Source organism: Salvelinus alpinus, chromosome 5 (genome assembly GCF_045679555.1).
Source record: "Salvelinus alpinus chromosome 5, SLU_Salpinus.1, whole genome shotgun sequence".
Lineage (NCBI taxonomy): Eukaryota > Metazoa > Chordata > Actinopteri > Salmoniformes > Salmonidae > Salvelinus > Salvelinus alpinus.
The window spans coordinates 11,466,078-11,472,562 of NC_092090.1; the positions used below are offsets into that span (position 1 = coordinate 11,466,078).

General features: G+C 42.0%; 1 protein-coding gene across 5 annotated transcripts in view; it reads right to left on the bottom strand.

The window, feature by feature from the left end:
* The window catches only part of mapk6 (mitogen-activated protein kinase 6), a 47,459-nt gene extending 41,864 nt beyond the window's left edge, over window positions 1–5,595 (bottom strand). For 3 of the 5 annotated variants that reach the window (XM_071400583.1, XM_071400582.1, XM_071400578.1), the window contains exon 1: window positions 424–740. The gene's annotated coding sequence lies outside the window, so the exon portion shown is untranslated. Of the gene's footprint in view, window positions 1–423; window positions 741–1,328; window positions 2,052–5,268 lie in introns of those variants that run through there. The other 2 variants (XM_071400579.1, XM_071400581.1) reach the window with 2 other exon arrangements.
* Window positions 5,596–6,485: the final 890 nt, after the last annotated feature.

Sequence of the window (6,485 nt, forward strand, 5' to 3'; positions counted from 1 at the left end):
ACAGACCCCTAGTTGACTGTTAGCTTATCCTACCTTACAGGTGAAATGAAATATCGTTGATATTCAGCCAACGGCTTCTATATAACGTTACCCATATAAACATTACATCGAATCAAATGACCAACGTTTATCCTCATATTTGGTTGATAGAGAGCTTGCCAACGATCCCGTGACATGAACAAAGGCGCCTGTTGTTCGCTTGAGGGTCTTTAGTTTAGCTGGCTAACCTCACAAACCAGTCGCTAGCTAGCTTCGTCGGCTACGTGGTCGTACCTGAGGTATAAAAGAGCGGATCCTACTCCCTCCTAACACAAAGCCGTTGCCAAACCGACGTCGAAAATGAACGTAATCTGCCGTTTAAAAACATAATACGACCTTCCCACATATCAATGCACTTATCCGAAATAGTATTGAATCACTTACTGTTCTCGTCCGTTTCATTTGATATAGCTATGTTTTTCAAGGCGATATAAGGTCGGGCTGCGCTCCGTTCGCACTGCCCTGCGAGTCTGTTACAATCGCCATTCAGACTGGCTGGCTGCTTGCGTCAGCGTCATTCAAGAGACGTGGAGAATGGAGATGATGGGAAATCGGGCGGTAAATTCAAAATATTGGAATAAAACAAATATTTAGGGCGATTCTATCTTCTAATGTTTGTTTGATGTTATTTTACTGACTGTGTTTTTTGTTATGTTTAAAAATAGCCTAGTGTCCGAATAAACTGTTATTTTACGCTGTGGGCCCTGAAGTTATTGACAGCCAGGCAGAATCTTATCCTAAATAGATAGCCCCAATACAAAGGAAAAACACTAACAGGCCGTCATCACTATTGAATGGAGGATCAAAGCGGCCTTGGGAACCTCAAACGCAAAACAGTTAAACATTAAGTAACAGTCATTAAATCAGTTACAAATCAATTAACAGCCATTAAAACAGTTAACGTCAATTCATTACTAAACTGCTGATAGTTAGGATTATGTTAATTCAGAAGGTCAATGTTTTTAGACGTAGGCCTGTATATAAAATAATGCATAGGCCTAATTGACAACCTGTCATGTTCAGCCTATATAAAGCCTATAGCCTAACATAATGCATAGCCTATAGGCCTAATTGACAATCATATTGAGCAATATATAAAGCCTATATCTTATATTTATAGTAAACACAGAGACTATGCGGTTGAGTCTGACTGCTCAATGAAGTCCTCATGTATTAAACTTAAAGTAAAACACAGATCGATAGGCGGTATAAGCTTATCTTCACATCAAAATCAATCAATCATTTAATCATGACCTATAGTTTCTGTATTTCTCTCGCATGTATTTTACCTGTTATTGACTGGGCACAGGTGCAGTGCCTGTTACATTTGGACCATATGTCACACACAGTTGCTGAGACGGAGGATTATATTTATATTTTCAAAATAAATATTCAATATCAACACTCAAGAGAGATACTAATATTTGTGTCAACTTCCAAGCAAGTCAGTCAGACAAGACAGACAAACTTGTTTTGGAAATTCCTCTGCTTGCGAAGGACTGCGGAGGTGCTGCCGTTGTTTTTCATCCTTCAGCAGCAATGCAGTGTTTTCTGAGCGCTGCCTAATGCTATTTTCAGATTATGGTACACAGTACTGGGTTATTAGCCGCGTTAGAGATAAAAGTCCCTCAGAAAGGTTACTGGTGCTGCGTGAGGATTTAGATAGTCCATCTGTCATGATGCGCTTGTCGCCTTTTTCTGCTGTTTTTTTTTTGTCTTCTTTTTTTCCCCGACTAGCGGTAATGTGGAATCTCTCGCACTGCGATCTACCTACATCTTCCCGAAATTAATATTCCGAATAAACAAATAAAAATCACACAGAAATAAAACAGAATAGGCAAAAATTCGGATCCAGAGATATTCAGATATATTCTGCAGGTCTGGGGTCCTTGTCTGCTATGCAGTAGCTTCAGCAGTCAGTCTGTGAGCCAGTGTGATGTAACAACACCAGCATAGGCAGCACCAGAGCAGGGGAGAGCGGCGGGGAAGGAGGATATGTAGGATAAATTGATGAATGAACGAGCAACAGAATCGGCCAGTTTAATGAGAGGACCGGAAGAGGCGGGACGCGGAAGCAGCAGGAGCAATAGGGTAGGTTGCTCCCATCAACTGCAGTGTCCATCAACAGGGCCAGCACACCATGTGAAGAGCCATGTGGCTGAGAATGCTGCAGAACGTTACCTGACCCAGCCTGGGATGATGATGTAGACTAGTGGGATGTAGAGACAGGAAGGATGCTTATGCGACAGACATGGTGAGGTGAGGTGAGCATTTTGAGACTATGTCCAAGGAGCAGGCTACAGATCAGCTGTGTTCTCTGTCAGTTCCATATGTAGGAGGGGAAAAAAATAGCTGAATGGAATTCTGAATGAAATTGCCTACACACACTCACACATAGATCAATAACTATGACATAGATCAATAACTACAGTAATATATAGATCAATCACTACAGTAATATATAGATCAATCACTACAGTAATATATAGATCAATAACTATGACATAGATCAATAACTACAGTAATATATAGATCATTCACTACAGTAATATATAGATCAATAACTATGACATAGATCAATAACTACGGTAATATATAGATCATTCACTACAGTAATATATAGATCAATAACTATGACATAGATCAATAACTATGACATAGATCAATAACTACAGTAATATATAGATCAATCACTACAGTAATATATAGATCAATCACTACGGTAATATATAGATCAATAACTATGACATAGATCAATAACTACAGTAATATATAGATCAATCACTACAGTAATATATAGATCAATCACTACAGTAATATATAGATCAATAACTATGACATAGATCAATAACTACGGTAATATATAGATCATTCACTACAGTAATATATAGATCAATAACTATGACATAGATCAGTAACTATGACATAGATCAATAACTACAGTAATATATAGATCAATCACTACAGTAATATATAGATCAATCACTACAGTAATATATAGATCAATCACTACGGTAATATATAGATCAATAACTATGACATAGATCAATAACTATGACATAGATCAATAACTACAGTAATATATAGATCAATCACTACAGTAATATATAGATCAATAACTATGACATAGATCAATAACTACAGTAATATATAGATCATTCACTACAGTAATATATAGATCAATAACTATGACATAGATCAATAACTATGACATAGATCAATAACTACAGTAATATATAGATCAATAACTACAGTAATATATAGATCAATAACTATGACATAGATCAATAACTATGACATAGATCAATAACTACAGTAAAATATACATCAATAACTACAGTAATATATAGATCAATCACTACAGTAATATATAGATCAATCACTACAGTAAGACATAGATCAATAACTATGACATAGGTCATTCGGGCTCCCGAGTGGGAGTGGTCTAAGGCACTGCCAGCACTCCCTGGTTCGATTCCAGGCTGTATCACATCTAGCTGTGATTGGGAGTCCCATAGGGCGACGCACAATTGGCCCAGCGTCGTCCGGGTTTTGGCAGGGTAGGCCATCATTGTAAATAAGAATTTGTTCTTAACTGACTTGCCTAGTTAAATAAAGGTAAAAAGAAAAAAAAAGGTTAATCGAAGTTGCTGAAAATGTCCCAGTGTACTAATGAGTCCTCACACTTTAAACCTCTCCTCCCCCCTCACCTCCCCCTCTCATATCTCCTCCTCCTCTCCCCCCTCTTCTCTCTCCTCCCCCTCCTCCTCACCTCCCCCTCTCATATCTCCTCCTCCTCTCCCCCTCTTCTCTCTCCTCCTCACCTCCCCCTCTCATATCTCCTCCCCCTCTCCTCCTCTCCTCTTCTCCTCGCCCTCTTCTCTCTCCTCCCCCCTCTCCTCCCCCTCTCATATCTCCTCCCCCTCTCTTCCCCTGTTTCCTCCCCATCTCCTCCTCCTCTCTTCTCAAGGTTAGTCTACAGTATCATTTGTTGAGGCCCTCCCTCTCAAAGAGCATGTGATTGTGTCAACCTGCTGAGGTTGAAGTAGTAGGATATCCAGCTTATGTAACTAATGTTGATATGTTGAAACTGAAGCCGTATCACTACGCAGATGGTCAGTATGAAGTAGCACCATAGACAGTGGGAGCTGATTTGACAAAATAACGCTGCCGTGACTTTGATATCAAATGGAAACTCTATCCTAATGCACATAGGGACAACACACCTGTGTCTACACTGTTACTACAGAACCACTTTGTATCCATGTGCCGTGCTTTACGGGCTAAGACGTCCCTCTCTGAGTCCCAGGATGCGTTACAAATAGTACCCTAGGGCATAGGGGTCTATTTGGGACTTAATTCCAGTGTTATTTCATCTGCACAGAATGTTCTCTGTCCTCAGAGTGTGAAGGGTGGTTCTGACTACCGTGTCTCCAAGGAGATGTGAAAATTCTGTTTACACCCGTCTGTCACTGCTGCTGTGATGATGACAGCGGGAATAATCAAAGGAAGCTCATCACAAGCCTGCCTGCATGCCTGTCTTTCTGCCTGCCTGCTTGTCTGCCTGTCTGTCTTTCTGCCTGACTCAGCCTCGACTCATGCTTCCAGCTCACCATATCTCACCACAGAGAGAGAAAGAGAGAGACATACAGAGTAGTGCTCGTTGTTCATCTACAATCGTCAAAAACTAAATTGCTATTCGGCTGAAACAGACAGTCATGTCTCTTAGACTCTCCTACATGCCCAGCCAACAAACCTCTCATGTCTCTTAGACTCTCCTACACGCCCAGCCAACAGACCTCTCATGTCTCTTAGACTCTCCTACACGCCCAGCCAACAGACCTCTCATGTCTCTTAGACTCTCCTACACGCCCAGCCAACAGACCTCTCATGTCTCTTAGACTCTCCTTCACGCCCAGCCAACAGACCTCTCATGTCTCTTAGACTCTCCTACACGCCCAGCCAACAGACCTCTCATGTCTCTTAGACTCTCCTTCACACCCAGCCAACAGACCTCATGTCCCTTAGACTCTCCTACACGCCCAGCCAACAGACCTCTCATGTCTCTTAGACTCTCCTACACGCCCAGCCAACAGATCTCTCATGTCCCTTAGACTCTCCTACACGCCCATAGAACACTTCAACCAGAGTCCCTCTGCACTTATACTGTTCTTCTGCCGTGTTCAACTTAGTCTGTAACTTGATATTACAGCCGTCTATCTCTCTTACCATGGTTGAAATCCTCCCGGAGTGTCAGGAACGCCATGGTACAGAACAGCAGTTAATCCATACAGTTATGCACTAAGGAAAGAGACCAATATCCAACGGTCCAACACGGCTTGTCCCACAGTCCACAGGGCTTACAGCAGCCCCTCAGCAGCCAGGCAAAGGGAAGTAGACAGTTGCCAGACAGACATACAGACAGTCCACTAGTAGCCTGTGGAGTGATACAGTACTGTGTAGAAATAGATTGTCACAGTCTTGCTGATATGTTGTGTTGCTCAATGTGAGTCAGTCTGGGTTGGGAGGTGGAGCTCCATGAAGACCATGCGAGTCAGTCTGGGTTGGGAGGTGGAGCTTCATGAAGAGTACATATAGGCTGAACATGGAGAGGGGGAGAGAGGGAAAGAGAGAGAGAGAGGGGGGGAGGGGAGAAGGGGGAGAGAGAGGGAGGGAGCGAGGGAGAAGGGGAGGAGTGAGGGAGCGAATGAGAGATGGAGAGAGAGATAGAGGGGGGAAGGAGAGAGAAAAGAGATGGAGGGAGAGAGGGAGAGTGGGGGGAGGAGTCTAAGCTGAATATGGTTAGATCTGTCATTGTGTCAAAATGCCTGTTAGATACTCTCTCTCTCTATCTCTCTCTCTCTCTCTCTCTCTCTCCCTGCATCTCTCTCTCTCCCTGCATCTCTCTCTCTCTCTCCCTGCATCTCTCTCTCTCCCTGCATCTCTCTCTCTCTCTGCTGCTTCCTAATGACACAGAGTTTATGACTTCTTATCTTCATGTGATTGTTTTAGTTGCATGTGTGAGGGGTTCAAGTATAAGAAGTAAGGTTTCTGTATAATCATACCATATTTGTTTCCTTAATACTCTTCTTTTGCAAAGGGCAGTGCAGAGATGCATTTATCATGTGGTATCTGTTCTGGTAGATATATAGTACCAGTCAAAAGTGTGGACACACCTACATTTCAGGTGAAGCTGGTTGAGAGAATGCCAAGAGTGTGCAAAGCTGTCAACAAGGCAAAGGGTGGCTACTTTGAAGAATCTCAAATATAAAATATGTTTTGATTTGTTTAACACTTTTTTGGTTACTGCATGATTCCATATGTGTTATTTCATAGTTTTGATGTCTTCACTATTATTCTACAATGTAGAAAATAGTAAAAATAAAGAAAAACCCCCGACTCAGGAGGTGTGTCCACACTGTTGACTGGTACAGGAGGTGTGTCCA